The sequence below is a fragment of the Salvelinus fontinalis genome, chromosome 30, assembly GCF_029448725.1.
Source record: "Salvelinus fontinalis isolate EN_2023a chromosome 30, ASM2944872v1, whole genome shotgun sequence".
Taxonomy (NCBI): domain Eukaryota; kingdom Metazoa; phylum Chordata; class Actinopteri; order Salmoniformes; family Salmonidae; genus Salvelinus; species Salvelinus fontinalis.
The window spans coordinates 40,997,147-41,013,667 of record NC_074694.1 but is presented as its reverse complement, the minus strand read 5'-3'; the positions used below and the strand labels follow the sequence as shown (position 1 = coordinate 41,013,667).

Below are 16,521 nucleotides of genomic sequence, written 5' to 3'. Positions count from 1 at the left end.
TTGTGGCTCCAGCAGTGTTAAGACTCAGCCATCTGTGTACTACTATCAATGGTCCCTCGGGGAAAGTGCTCCCTTGCTTTGTCCACCACTGGCACACATCACCATCACTGACCCTGTGATCCTTCAAAGAGAGGATCACAACACAGATCACAGCACAGGGAGGTAAATCCTATCGGTACGCATGTTGATATATGGTATACCAGGGTATTTAGAAATAGCAACAGAATGATTTTCAATAGCATTTCTTTTAAAATGTTATTATGTGGGGGGTTGGGGAACCCGCCTCGTGGGTGCTGTGGGAGTGCGTGCTACACTGCTGAAAACTAACTATAAGTTCATTTATTTGGCACCTCCTTAGATGGTTATCTCCAGCTCTGGGCTCCAGCTATGCATTTGGTTTGCTAACTTGCTAGCTACTCGGCTACCTTACTAGATCAACCTACTTGGTTACAGCAGAGACAATCAATCCCCTCCATGATCAAGATCCCTGCTGCCTACATTTGGTTTGTAGCGACCAAGAATGTGTGCGCACTGCCGGTAACACCATAAGGTACAGGAACGGGATGAAAATCTGGATACCATCTAACCCTAGAGGAAGTCCTATGGAGGTGTATTGTTAGTACATTTAGTCACTCCTGTTCAATTATCGTGCTCTTATAATTCATACCATATACTCCTAAGCACATAATATACAGTTGGCACCCTTTTATTTCTCTTTCCTTTTTTTATAGTTCCCTTTTTCTTCTAAAATACATTTTTGAATACTTAGGTCCAGCAGGACAAATCAAATGTTATTTGTCACATGCACCGAATACAACAAGTGTAGACCTGACAGTGAAATGCTTACTTACAAGCCCTTAGCCAATAATGCAGTTTTAAGAAAAATAACTGTTTAGTAAAACATAGATAAGTAAAACATTTTTTTAAATATATAAATTCCAAAAAAGTAACAAATAATTCAAGAGCAGCAGTAAAATAACAATAGCGAGGCTATATGCAGGGGGTACCGGTACAGGGTCAAAGTGCGGGGGCACCGGTTAGTCGAGGTAATTGAGGTAATATGTACATGTAGGTAGAGTTAAAGTGACTATGCATAGATAATAAACAGAGTAGCAACAGCGTAAAAGTATGGGTGGGGGGGGTAATACAAATAGTCTGGGTAGCCATTTAATTAGCTATTCAGGAGTGTTATGGCTTGGGGGTAGAAGCTGTTAAGAAGTATTTTGAATCTAGACTTGGCGCTCCGGTACCGGCTCGAGTCTTTTCCAATTTTTAGGGCCTTCCTCTGACATCGTCTGGTATAGAGGTCCTGGATGGCAGGAAGCTTGGCCCCAGTGATGTACTGGGCCGTACACACTACCCTTTGTAGTGCCTTGTGGTCGGAGTCCAAGCAGTTGCCATACCAGGCAGTGATGCAACCAGTCAGGATGATCTCGGTGGTGCAGCTGTAGAACTTTTTGAGGATCTGAGGACCCATGCCAAATCTTTTCAGTCTCCTGAGGGGGAATAGGCTTTGTTGTGCCCTCTTCTGGAGGTCGACCGATTATGATTTTTCGATACCGATTATTGGAGGCCCAAAAAAAGCCGACACCGATTAATCGGACGATTTTTATTTATTTATTTGTAATAATGACAATTACAACAATACCGAATTAACACTTATTTTAACTTAATATAATACATCAATAAAATCAATTTAGCTTCAAATAAATAATGAAACATGTTCAATTTGGTTTAAATAATGCAAAAACAAAGTGTTGGAGAAGAAAGTAAAAGTGCAATATGTGCCATGTAAGAAAGCTAACGTTTAAGTTCCTTGCTCAGAACATGAGAACATATGAAAGCTGGTGTTTCCTTTTAACATGAGTCTTCAATATTCCCAGGTAAGAAGTTTTAGGTTGTAGTTATTATAGGAATTATAGGACTATTTCTCTCTATACGATTTGTATTTCATTAACCTTTGACTATTGGATGTTCTTTAAGGCACTTTAGTATTGCCAGTGTAACAGTATAGCTTCCGTCCCTCTCCTCGCTCCTCCCCGGGATCGAACCAGGAACACATCGACAACAGCCACCCTCGAAGCATCGTTAGCCATGCTGAGCAAGGGGAACAACCACTCCAAGTCTCAGAGCAAGTGACGTTTGAAACGCTATTAGCGCGCACCCCGCTAACTAGCTAGCCATTTCACATCGGTTACACAAGCCTAATCTCGGGAGTTGATAGGCTTGAAGTCATAAACAGTGCAATGCTTGATGCACAACGAAGAGCTGCTGGCAAAACGCACGAAAGTGCTGTTTGAATGAATGCTTACGAGCCTGCTGCTGCCTACCACCGCTCAGACTGCTCTATCAAATCATAGACTTAGTTATAACATAATAACACACAGAAATACGAGCCTTAGGTCATTAATATGGTCGAATCCGGAGACTATCATCTCGAAAACAAGACGTTTATTCTTTCAGTGAAATACGGAACTGTTCCGTATTTTATCTAAGGGGTGGCATCCATTAGTCTAAATATTCCTGTTACATTGCACAACCTTCAATGTTATGTCATAATTATGTAAAATTCTGGCAAATTAGACGGCCCAAACTGTTGCATATACACTGACTCTGCGTGCAATGAACGCAAGAGAAGTGACACAATTTCACCTGGTTAAAATTGCCTGCTAACCTGGATTTCTTTTAGCTAAATATGCAGGTTTAAAAATATATACTTCTGTGTATTGATTTTAAGAAAGGCATTGATGTTCATGGTTAGGTACACATTGGCGCAATGATACGCACCGCATCGATTATATGCAACTCAGGACACGCTAGATAAACTAGTAATATAATCAACCATGTGTAGTTAACTAGTGATTATGATTAATTTATTGTTTTTTATAAGATACGTTTAATGCTAGCTAGCAACTTACCTTGGCTTACTGCATTCGCGTAACAGGCAGGCTCCTCGTGGAGTGCAATGAGAGGCAGGTGGTTAGTGCGTTGGGCTAGTTAACTGTAAGGTTGCAAGATTGAATCCCCCGAGCTGACAAGGTGAAAATCTGTTGTTCTGCCCCTGAACAAGGCAGTTAACCCACCGTTCCTAGGCCGTCATTGAAAATAAGAATGTGTTCTTAACTGACTTGCCTAGTTAAATCGGTGTCCAAAAACACCGATTTCCGATTGGTATGAAAACTTGAAATCGGCCCTAATTAATTGGCCATTCCGATTAATCGGTTGACCTCTACCCTCTTCACGACTGTCTTGGTGTGTTTAGACCATGATAGTTTGTTGGTGATGTGGACACCAAGGAACTTGAAGCTCTCAACCTGCTCCACTGCAGCCCCGTCGATGAGAATGGGGAATGCTCGGTCCTCCTTTTCCTGTAGTCCACGATCATCTCCTTTGTCTTGATCACGCGGAGGGAGAGGTTGTTGTCCTGGCACCACACGGCCAGGTCTCTGACCTCCTCCCTATAGGCTGTCTCGTCGTTGTCGGTGATCAGGCCTACCACTGTTGTGTCATCAGCAAACTTAATGATGGTGTTGGAGTTGTGCCTGGCCATGCAGTCATGAGTGAACAGGGAGTACAGGAGGGGACTGAGCACGCATCCCTGAGGGGCCCCCGTGTTGAAGATCAGTGTAGCGGATGTGTTGTTACCTACCCTTACCACCTGGGGATGGCCCATCAGGAAGTCCAAGATCCAGTTGCAGAGGGAGGTGTTTAATCCCAGGATCCTTACCTTAGTGATGAGCTTTGAGGGCACTATGGGGTTGAACGTTGAGCTGTAGTCGATGAATAGCATTCTCACATAGGTGTTCCTTTTGCCCAGGGATCTGTTGGGGCGGTATGAAAATTTGAGTGGGTCTAGCGTTTCTGGGATAATGGTGTTGATTCAAAGCACTTCATGGCTACAGATGTGAGTGCTACGGGTCGGTAGTCATCTAGGCAGGTTACCTTTAGTCCCTGTGCCCAAGAACATAGTTCCTGTGCCCAAGAACACTATGGTGGTCTGCTTGAAACGTCCTGGTATTACAGACTCAGTCAGTCGTTCAGCGCATGCTCGGAGTACACGTCCTGGTAATCCGTCTGGCCCTGCGGCCTTGTGAATGTTGCCCCGTTTAAAGGTCTTACTCACATTGGCTATGGAGAGCGTGATCACACAGTCGTCTGGAACAGCTGGTGCTCTCATGCATGTTTCAGTGTTACTTGGGATAGGGATAGCAAACAATTTATTGACTAAATTCCTTTTGCCACCACACTATAGCTGTTTGGTTAAATAACTTTATTTTGAGTTAATGTGGACCCATTGACTCAGACTTGAGCACTTGGACCAGGACTCGAGCACTGAGACTCGGACTTCAGCCATAGGGGACTTCGGGGTCGATTCAGACTCGAGGTTTAGTGAGTGGACAACATCACTGGGCGAAACAGTAATTAGATCCTGTTCAAAGTCATTAGCACCTGTTCTACACTGTACAAAAATATACACGCAATGTGTAAAGTGCTGGTCCTATGTTTCAAGAGCTGAAATAACAGATCCTAGAAATGTTCCATACTCAAAAAAGCTTATTTCTCTCAAATGTTGTGCACGAATGTGACCCGAATCAGGAAACTAGGCGTATGTCGCAAGTCACGACTTCACATGAGAGCAGTTTTATCAAAATGCGTTTTTGGGCAGAAATACCTTCTCGACCATTGTGAACTTTCATGTGCCTTAATAACAAACCTGTATGCCATCTGTAAATACGAATAAAATTGTTAAATGACGAGCCTAGTTGGTTAAGCCACAGAAAAAGTGAGCAACCTTCCCACTAGCCATGATTGGCTGAGATAATGAGTGGGCTGGACATGCCGAGAAATGAGTTCAGATTGGTCTGCCATATAGAAGGCTTCTGACTATTTGAGCTCGTCAGTCTGTGTTGGTAATCCTGTCGAACGCGTCTTTAAAAAAAAAAAAAGTATTTTGTAGTGGAGCTGCATAAGTGTTGCTCTCCACTTTCTGGAGGATCACGTTTTGAAGTGGAATTAGAGTATGATAGCTAAAGAGGTGGAGAAAACACCTGTCTCCGGATTACATCTTCAAACTAAGGGCAACCGTGGTATGGCATTCCTGACAGGGAGACGCATCCATCATGCATGATGATGTATACAGGTAAGATAGTCTAGCGTTAGCTAGCTATATTTTCAGATATTACACGTTTCTAATTTTGACAGAAAGGGGTTTCATTTCAAGCTAAAGTGTACTGTTAGCTAGCTAGCGGTATCCATGCAGGGTAGTAACGACATGATTTGGCACTGTGTTCATTGTTCTTTAACTAGCTGACGTTAGCTGGCTGGCTCGTTAGCAAACGTGACGTGTGTGATCTTAAACGTTGTTTACATAGCTAGGTTAATTTGTATCCCAGAGATGTTAGCTTTTCTACTTAGAGCCTAATGTTAGCTAGCTAACCTTGAACCTGGTTGGTTAGCTCCCAGGACTGTGGCATTGTTGGCACTGTTCATTGTTGTTTAACTAGCTAATGTTAGCTGCCTGACCCGTTGATTATGGCCGGACAAACGTCTGCAAAAAAGCGTAATGAAATTGTTGCTAGCAGAGCTGGTTAGGCTCTTTTCATGTTATCCAATCATCGGCCAGTCAAGTGTTCGCTCCGACAGCGAAACGAGATGGGTGGGGCTAAAGCTTAAGAGGGTGTGAACGATGCTGAATGGGTGTAGACAAAGAGCCTTTCACTAGATACCAAAACATTCAAAGTCCATTTTCTCAAAAGTGAGTTAACAAGTTGATCAACTTTAAAAGCATAATTACTTTCCCATTCTTCCTCAAATGCACTGTATGATATACCATTTTGTAGCTCTTCATCTCTTCTTTTATCTTATGTAAAAAAACACAATTTCAAATATTGCTACATAAGACCGAATCCAGGTGGTGAGTCACAATTTGATTACATCCCTGTTAGTGAGCATTTTAGTATTTGTCAAGATAATTCATCCACCTGACAGGTGTGGAATATCAATAAGCTGATTAAACAGCATGATCATTACACAGGTGCAATAAAAGGCCACTCTAAAATTTGCAGTTTTGTCATGCAACACAATGCCACAGATGTCTCAAGTTTTGACTGAGTGTGCAATTGGCATGCTGACTGTAGGAATGTCCACCAGAGCTGTTGCCATAGAAATGAATGTTAATTTCTCTACCATAAGCCACCTCCAACGTTGTTTTAGAGAATTTGTATATATTCTTATATACATGTTTGTTTGTCATATTTCTGCTGTTGGGAAGAGAAAATCATATTATTCAGAAAGATATGTTGGTAGGACAAGGCTATGTATGTTTGTGCACATGGCAGTCAGTGATTTATGTTTACTAAAAGTTAATGAGGCAATACAAATGTGATGTGACTGGCTCACTGTTTTCGTCATTTTGACAGTAAGTAGACTAAAGCATTATTCAAATGACAAAAATGTGATTTAATAGTTAATGATATTTTAGTGAAAATGACTAGATTAAATCCAAAACATAACACTGCTGTATACACCCTTATTGTCAATTGTCAGTGAAGGTTGAACACCTGCATAATAGCTGTGTCCTTCAGGAGCAGGATAGGAGTAGAGGTGAGGAGAGGAGTGGAGAGGAAGGGCGGCAGGTAGCCTAGTGGTTAGAGCGTTGGGCCAGTAAGCGAAAGTTTGCTAGATCGAATCCTCGAGCTGACAAGGTGAAAATCTGTCATTCTGCCCCTGAACAAGGCAGTTAACCAACTGTTCCTAGGCCATTGTTGTAAATAAGAATTTGTTCTTAACTGACTTGCCTAGTTAAATAAAGGTTAAATAAAAAATATACAAAATTCTGTACCAGCTTGAAGAATCTCCACTATCATGACACATGGTGTAGAGATACATTATAGGATCTCTAACTAAGAAAGTATTATTGTCCCGTTCTTTTGACCCCCCCCCCCTTATTGTCCCGTTCTTTTGACCCCCCCCCCCCCCCCCCCCCCCCCCCCCTCTCTCCACTGCTACAGTACATTAGGCACTGAGCTAGGCTACACTATGGAGGCTTTTGGCTGTGATCAATGCTCTCCTTGGCAGCCGCACTTCATGGCTCCTGTGTAGCTGTTGTGTTTGTGTGTGTATGTCTCTCTCCTCTCTCTCTCCCTCTTTCTCTGTCTTTTTCTCTCCCTCTTTCCTCATCTAAACCTCTTTTTAAACCTATCAGATTGATTTTGTTCTTCCTCCTCACCTCTCTAAGTTCAGCGGGGAATGTCTTTGATCAATAGACTTTTTGCTGCTAAGCCGTTTTCCCCAACATTTTAAGATGACCTACTTAGTAATCTCCCCAGTTAGAGTATATAGCTCTTCTTTTCATAAAAAAAGGAGAAAGAGACAGAGAGGAGGAGAGGAAAAAGGAAGATATCTGCAGGCGGATTTGCCGCACTCTCACAGCTTAATAAATATTGGAGGCGAAGGCCGGCTTCTGTAATGATTTGGTCAGTAATAACCTGGGATTAGGGTGGTTTTGAAGGGCAGCTGTTGCTGCATTTGAGCAGGTTTTAACTTGGGAGGGGTTCTTTGCCTCCTGGTGTTGTGTTCTATGTGGTTTACAGTCTAGTCTTCAGGTTCAATATTTTTTTACATTTTTATTTTATTTAACCTTTATTTAACCAGGTAGGCAATTTGAGAACAAGTTCTCATTTACAACTGCGACCTGGCCAAGATAAAGCAAAGCAGTGCGACAACAACAACAACACAGAGTTACACGTGGTGTAAATAAACGTACAGTCAATAACACAATAGAAAGATCTATGTACAGTGTGTGCAAATGTAGTAAGATTAGGGCGGTAAGGCAATAAATAGGCCATAGAGGCGAAATAATTACAATTTAGCATCAACACTGGAGTGATAGATGTGCAGATGATGATGTGCAAGTAGAGATACTGGGGTGCAAAAGAGCAAAAAATAACAATTTGGGGATGAGGTAGTTGGGTGTGCTATTTACAGATGGGCTGTGTACAGGTACAGTGTTCGGTAAGCTGCTCTGATAGCTGATGTTTAAAGTTAGAGAGGGAGATATGTTACCAGCTTCAGTGATTTTTGCAATTTGTTCCAGTCATTGGCAGCAAAGAACTGGAAGGAAAGGCGGCCAAAGTAGGTGTTGGCTTTGGGGATGACCAGTGAAATATACCTACTGGAGCACGCGCTATGTGTGGGTGTTGCTATGGTGACCAGTGAGCTGAGAAAAGGCGGGGCTTTACCTAGCAAAGACTTATAGATGACCTGGAGCCAGTGGTTTTGACAAGGAATATGTAGCGAGGGCCAGCCAACGTGAGCATACAGGTCGCAGTGGTGAGTAGTATATGGGTCTTTGGTGACAAAACGGATGGCACTGTGATAGACTACATCCAGTTTGCTGAGTAGAGTATTGGAGGCTATTTTGTAAATTACATCGTCGAGGATCGGTAGGATAGTCCATTTCATGTTTTAATTTCTGTTTGAAAAAGCTAGCCTTAGCTTTCCTAACTGACTGTGTATATTGGTTCCTGACTTCCCTGAAAAGTTGCATATCGCGGGGCTATTCGATGCTAATGCAGTACGCCACAGGATGTTTTTGTGCTGGGGCAGTCAAGTCTGGGGTGAACCAAGGGCTATATCTCTTCTTAGTTCTACATTTTTTTAATGGGGCATGCTTATTTAAGATGCTGAGGAAAGCATTTTTAAAGAGCAACCAGGCATCCTCTACTGACGGGATGAAGTCAATATCCTTCCAGGATACCTGGGCCAGGTCGATTAGAAAGGCCTGCTCGCTGAAGTGTTTAAGGGAGCGTTTGACAGTGATGAGGGGTGGTCGTTTGACCGCGGACCCATTACGGACGCAGGCAATGAGGCAGTGATCGCTGAGATCCTGGTTGAAGACAGCAGAAGTTTATTTAGAGGGCAAGTTGGTCAGGATAATATCTATGAGAGTGCCCATGGTTACGGATTTAGGGTTGTACCTGGCAGGTTCCTTGATAATTTGTCTGAGATTGAGGGCATCTATCTTAGGACTATCTATCTGTAGGACTGCCGGGGTGTTAAGCATATCCCAGTTTAGATCACCTAACAGTACGATCTCTGAAGATAGATGGTGGGCAATCAATTCACATATGGTGTCCAGGGCACAGCTGGGGGCTGAGGGGGGTCTATAACAAGCGGCAACGGTGAGAGACTTATTTCTGCAAAGGTGGATTTTTAAAAGTAGAAGCTCTAATTGTTTGGGCACAGACCTGGATAGTATCCCAGAACTCTGCAGGCTATCTCTGCAGTAGATTGCAACTCCGCCCCCTTTGGCAGTTCTATCTTGTCTGAAAATGTTGTAGTTGGGGATGGAAATTTCTGAATTTTTGGTGGCCTTCCTAAGCCAGGATTCAGACACGGCTAGGACCTCAGGGTTGGCAGAGTGTGCTAAAACAGAGAATAAAACAAACTTAGGGAGGAGGCTTTTAATGTTAACATGCATGAAACCAAGGCTTTTACGGTTACAGAAGTCAACAAATGAGAGCGCCTGTGGAATAGATGTGGTCCTGGGGGCCTCAGGGCCTGGGTTAAGCAGGGTACGGCTAAAGGCTATAAGAACTGGTCGTCTAGTGCGTTGGGAACAGAGAATAAAAGTAGCAGATTTCTGGCCGTGGTAGAATAGATTCAGGGTATAATGTACAGACAAGGGTGTGGTAGGATGTGAGTACAGTGGAGGTAAACCTAGGCATTGAGTGACGATGAGAGCGGTTGCGTCTCTGGAGGCACCAGTTAAGCCAGGTGAGGTCTCCGCATGTGTGGCAGGTGGGACAAAAGAGCTATCTAAGGCATTTAGGGCAGGGCTGTGGGCTCTACAGTGAAATAAAACAATAATAACAAACCTAAATGGCAGTATACAAGGCATATTGACATTAGGGAGAGGCATGTGTAGCCGAGTGATCATAGGGTTTAATGAACAGCAGTAGGTAAGTCAGGGAGCCGTTTGGTAGTCGCTACTACACGAGGCGAGCTGGAGACACGGCGATTCAGAAAGCTAGCGGGCCGGGGCCAGCAGATGGGTCTTCGGCCTGTTGAAACCATCTCGGGCGATTATGTTGGCAGACCAGTCGTGATGGATTGGCGGGGCTCTGTTTCGGCTATAAAGGGTTCAGGCCAATTGGCAAAAGAGGTATTGTAGCCCAAGAATTAGCTGGTAGACCTCTTTGGCTAGCCAGGAGATGGGCTTAGCTCGAGGCTAGCTCAAGGCTAACTGGTGCTTGCTTTGAGACAGAGGCGTTAGCCAGGAGTGTTCACTCGGATTGCTAGCTAGCTGCAATGATCCGGTGTAATGGTCCAGAGCTTGCGGTAGAAATCCGGAGATGTGGTAGAAAAAAAGCAGTCCGATATGCTCTGGGTTGATTTAACTCTGTGCAGACTGTCAGGTATTGACCGAGCTGAAGCTGGCTGGTGTCTGAGTTAACGGTGAAGACCGCTAGCCGTGGCTAACTGACTAGTAGCTAGTTAGCTGTCTAGCTTCTGATGGGGGTTTCAGTTCTGAAGTATAAAAATAGCAGATCTGTACCACATTGGGTGAGGCAGGTTGCAGAAGAGTATATTCAGTCTGTAGATGCAAAGTGAGATTAAAATATATACGAAATATATACAGGAAAAAAACGAGAAATTATTATTTACACGGGACAAGACAAATACACGTCCGACTGCTACGCCATCTTGGATCCATGAATTACATTGGATTTTTTGGGGCAGAAAAGTCAGGAGGAGACATGTCTGAGAAGAAATAGAAGGAACCTAGAGAAGGTATAATTATCTGGAGCCAGTGGTCCATAGAGCATTTCTCTCTTTTTCATCTTTTCTCATCTATTCCTTCTCCTCCTCCCCCTTCTTCTGTATATCATCTCCTATCTCGTCCTCTCTCGCCTCCTTGGGGGGGAGGTTTGTTTGCTTGTGTTCTGGAAGACGGGATTGGGGTTTGGCCGCAAGACGTGTGTTGAATTTGGGAGGGGAGTTGGCTATCTATCAAACATGAATGGACCATTGGCCCACCTCCACACTCTACTAACCTCAGCCCCTCCCCCTCGCACAGTAGTAGCAGGCAGAAACACCTGTCCACATATATACACACACACAATCTCAGTATTGATCAGAGCAGGCTGGCGGGTTTTTATTTTAGAACTGCTGTTAAGGAAAGCAGGGGCAGAGATCTGACAAACCAACAGTGGGAGCTCTTCTCCCATCCACATAAACAGATCCTGGTGGAGACACTCCCTCAGGCTCGGGTGTGCGTGCGTGCGTGCACTGTGGGCATGTGATGCTCTTGGCACAGAACCTCTTGTTGATCATCTGGCCCGTCCTTGCGCCGTCTGTCTCTGCCACAAACACTCTATTCACATGCGCTGCCCATATTTGCAATAATCTGCCAGTATTTGCGTCATACTACCACAAAACCGATCTGTCGTTCGTTCGTTTGACAGATACTTCGCAAGCATTGCACTTCGAAAGAGACTTTAAAGTCTCTTAGGTCTAAATGTAACCTATATATAACCTTATCTTGAGCACAAGTCCAGAGTCTTCTGCAAGTCATGATGATTTTGCTGAGTGACTTTGCCTGTATATCTTAAGTATGGGAATTTCTCATCTATTTTGCAGGAGGCAGGAGAGCTTGGCTCCATGATGGAAAAAAATACCTTGAAAAGGATGAGTCAATGGTGTTGCCTGGATGCAGATAGATTGCCATGTCGATTTCCCTACTTGTCTTCCTCTTCCTCCTCTGTATCCTGGAAGAGGCTGGGGTAGATAGGGCAGAAGATTTCTAGCGAAGAAAATACACAGTTACTGCGAAAGAGAGTAGGAAATAATAGATTTTCTAGTAGGAGAGTAGAGGCAGTGGTGTCTGAGTCTCTCCCTGGGGGAGATGGCTTGACTAAGACTGGTCACTCAATATTGGATTAAGTACGTTTACATGCACACTAATAATTCGGTATTAAACAGATTATGTCAGTAGGCAGATTATGCAATAGTCATGTTAACGATTTACTCTAAATGTACTAAATTTATCTTAATCTTGTCTCAAAATTGAAGTAGGCATACGCTGATTAAAACACCGGGCATTCTGAGCAGTCTTTCGAATGATTAGGACATGTACACACCTTAATCGGCATCCAGCGGTGTATTTGATCTGTGCACGTGCCAGCACCAGCCGAGTGACGTGTGTTCGGAACAACTGAGTGTATGCGTCTTAGAAGTAGTTTTCACACTTTATGTCCGTACTCAGGATCAAATATGCTTCCCAAAAATCACATGTTCGCTGTGGTAGAATGTTTATTTTGATTGGTGTTTTCCTGCATTGATCAGAGTGCCATCAGGTAGACTGATTTCAGATGTGTCCATGTAAACAGAATGATTAGGGAAATCATTCTTCTTGCAAATCATGTACTTTTTAATCAAACTATTTTATTAATCTGACTTTCCACAATAATCGCATTATTCGGTGCATGTAACCGTACACAAATGAAAAATACATTTCACAGCATTTTCGTGTACCAGGGATTTTACAAGGGATATTACATTTTTTAAGCGTTTCTTAGTATTTACCACTTATAAAGGTGTCCAATACATTGTCTGTATATTCTATGCACAACGTCTGTCTGTGCATACTATGTGTATTTGTAAGCTTAACCCTGCTTGTCCTTCAAGTGAGCTGATAGCAGCCCCGTGGCTATGCTTGCCATGCTATCCTCTGAGACAGACAGACAGACAGACGAGAGACATTTATCAGAGCTGCCGTCCTATTGGCTGCCATGACAGATGGAGAGGTTCACACGGTTGCCATGGTGACCCTGCACCGCCACAGCCCTCATCGCTGGGCTACAGTAATGTATGTATAATGCAGACGAAGAAGTCTGGCATGGGTAGTTTGAGTTGATTGTTGTTGCTTGTGAGGCGTTGTTGCGTAACTATACGTGTCAAGGTCACGCTGATTAATTTCTCTGGATTTAATACCACTGGCTGAGTGGATGCTTTGGCTCCGGGCGTTTCCGCGAATCACCAAGGGTGTTTTAATTAATTATGTATTTTGACAAACGGTGCGAGCGGCCGTTGTTAACAGTGCCTAGCGAGAAATGGTGTCAGGGTGAGAGGCAACCATTTTTCTCTCCCTCTTTTTTAATGAGCTGTAGTTCTCTCTCTAGCATGGTAGCTCTAGCTACAGTGCATTCGGAAACTTTTTCCACATTTTGTTGCATTACAGCTTTATTCTAAAATGGATGGAATCGTTTTTTCCCCTCATCAATCTACACACAATACCCCATAATTTTTATAAGAAATATCACATTTACATAAGTATTCAGAACCTTTACTCAGTACTTTGTTGTAGCTCCTTTGGCAGCGAATACAGCCTTGAGTCTTCTTGGGTATGATGCTACAAGCTTAGCACACCTGTATTTGGGGAGTTTCTCCCGTTCTTCTCTGCCGATCCTCTCAAGCTCTGTCCGGTTGGAGGGGGAGCGTCGCTGCACTGCTATTTTCAGGTCTCTCCAGAGATGTTCGATCGGGTTCAAGTCCGGGCTCTGGCTGGGCCACTCAAGGACAGTCAGAGACTTGTCCCGAAGCCACTCCTGCGTTGTCTTGGCTGTGTGTTTAGGGTCGTTGTTGGAAGGTGAACCTTCGCCTCAGTCTGAGGTCCTGAGTGCTCTGGAGCACGTTTTCATCAAGGATATCTCTGTACATTGCTCTGTTCATCTTTCCCTCGATCCTGACTAGTCTCCCAGTCCCTGCCAATGAAACATCCCCACAGCATGATGCTGCCATCACCATACTTCACCATAGGGATGGTGCCAGGTATCCTCCAGATGTGACGCTTGGCATTGAGGCCAAAGAGTTCAACCTTGATTTCATCAGACCAGAGAATCTTGTTTCTCATGGTCTGAGAGTCCTTTAAGTGGCTTTTGGCAAACTCCAAGTGGGCTGTCATGTGCCTTACTGAGGAGTGGCTTCTGTCTGGCCACTCTACCATAAAGGCCTGCTTGGTGGAGTGCTGCAGAGATGGTTGTCCTTCTGGAAGGTTCTATCTCCACAGAGGAACTCTGGAGCTCTGTCAGAGAGACCACCGGGTTCTTGGTCACCTCAATGACCAAGGCCCTTCTCCCCCGATTGCTCAGTTTGGCCGGCCGGCCAGCTCTAGGAAGAGTCTTGGTGGTTCCAAACTTCTTCCATTTAAGAATGATGGAGGCCACTGTGTTCTTGGGGACCTTCAATGCTGCAGAATTGTTTGGTATCCTCCCTGTGCCTCGACACAATCCTGTCTCAATCCTGTCTCGGAACTATACGGACAATTCCTTCAATCTAATGGCTTGGTTTCTGCTCTGACATTCACTGTAAACTGTGGGACCTTATATAGACAGGTTATATAGACAAGAGTGCCTTTCCAAATCATGTCCAATCAATTGAATTTACCCCAGATGGACACCAATCAAGTTGTAGAAACGTCTCAAGGATGATGAATGGAAACAAGATAATCCTGAGCTATTTTTCGAGTCTCATAGCAAAGGGTCTGAAAGCTTATGTAAATAAGATAAGAATAAGAATACATTTGCGAACATTTCTAAAAACATGTTTACACTTTGTCATTATGGGGTATTGTGTGTAGATTGAGTAAAAAATGTAATTTAATCAATTTTAGAATAATGCTGTAACGTAACATGTGGAAAAAGTCAAGGGGTCTGAATACTTTCCGAATGCGCTGTATGTTTCTTAAACACACTTTCGAACACACACTTTATAACACACTTTTTCCCCCAGACACTCACACCCTAACTCCCTCACAAGTAACTTTTTCTCCCTCAACAAATGTTTGATTTGCCTCATTGATCCTCTTAAAGAGGGAATAGTGCAAAATGGCCGTTCAGACAGAAAATCCCTAACTAGATGTGACAAGCACTAAAAGCCAATCGGCTGGTGAGCCATACCAACAGTACAGGCACGTGGATCATTCCTGGGGTATATGCTACAATGTTCTATAGTCTATATCTATGCCCATTAGCATCAAGTTTGATTTAGGTCTTTTCCATTATTTTGACGATGCATATCCACAACAATGAAGGATGCACAGTCAATTGAAGGTGTACCATATCAATGTTTTTAGTGTAAAAAGCCCTTTAGCATTTACTACATATCATACACCATACTTTCTCTCTCTCTGTTAATATCGATGTACCACCTGTAAGGTATGTACGATACATGCTTAACAAGGTGCATCAAAGCTGGGACCGAGAGACTGAAAAACAGCTTCTATCTCAAGGTCATCAGACTGTTAAACAGCAATCACTAACACAGAGAGGCTGCTGCCTACATACAGACTTGAAATCATTGGCCACTTTAATAAATGGATCACTAGTCACTTTAAAAAATGCCATTTTAATAATGTTTACGTATCTTACATTACTCATCTCATATGTACAGTGGGGAGAACAAGTATTTAATACACTGCCGATTTTGCAGGTTTTCCTACTTACAAACATGTAGAGGTCTGTCATTTTTATCATAGGTACACTTCAACTGTGAGAGACGGAATCTAAAACAAAAATCCAGAAAATCACATTGTATGATTTTTAAGTAATTCATTTGCATTTTATTGCATGACATAAGTATTTGATCACCTACCAACCAGTAAGAATTCCGTCTCTCACAGACCTGTTAGTTTTTCTTTAAGAAGCCCTCCTGTTCTCCACTCATTACCTGTATTAACTGCACCTGTTTGAACTCGTTACCTGTATAAAAGACACCTGTCCACACACTCAATCAAACAGACTCCAACCTCTCCACAATGGCCAAGACCAGAGAGCTGTGTAAGGACATCAGGGATAAAATTGTAGACCTGCACAAGGCTGGGATGGGCTACAGGACAATAGGCAAGCAGCTTGGTGAGAAGGCAACAACTGTTGGCGCAATTATTAGAAAATGGAAGAAGTTCAAGATGACGGTCAATCACCCTCGGTCTGGGGCTCCATGCAAGATCTCACCTCGTGGGGCATCAATGATCTTGAGGAAGGTGAGGGATCAGCCCAGAACTACACGGCAGGACCTGGTCAATGATCTGAAGAGAGCTGGGACCACAGTCTCAAAGAAAACCATTAGTAACACACTACGCCGTCATGGATTAAAATCCTGCAGCGCACGCAAGGTCCCCCTGCTCAAGCCAGCGCATGTCCAGGCCTGTCTGAAGTTTGCCAATGACCATCTGGTTGATCCAGAGGAGGAATGGGAGGTCATGTGGTCTGATGAGACAAAAATAGAGCTTTTTGGTCTAAACTCCACTCGCCGTGTTTGGAGGACGAAGAAGGATGAGTACAACCCCAATAACACCATCTCAACCGTGAAGCAAGGAGGTGGAAACATCATTCTTTGGGGATGCTTTTCTGCAAAGGGGACAGGACAACTGCACCGTATTGAGGGGAGGATGGATGGGGCCATGTATCGCGAGATCTTGAACTAAGATGCATCTCAAGGTCCTGGAGTGGCCTAGCCAGT

The 16,521-nt window shown here is 43.6% G+C and overlaps 1 protein-coding gene across 1 annotated transcript in view; it reads left to right on the top strand.

Moving 5' to 3' along the window:
• Positions 1–16,521, top strand: part of LOC129829230 (unconventional myosin-Id) — a 128,308-nt gene that overhangs the window by 106,709 nt on the left and 5,078 nt on the right. The gene's annotated exons all lie outside the window — the stretch shown is intronic.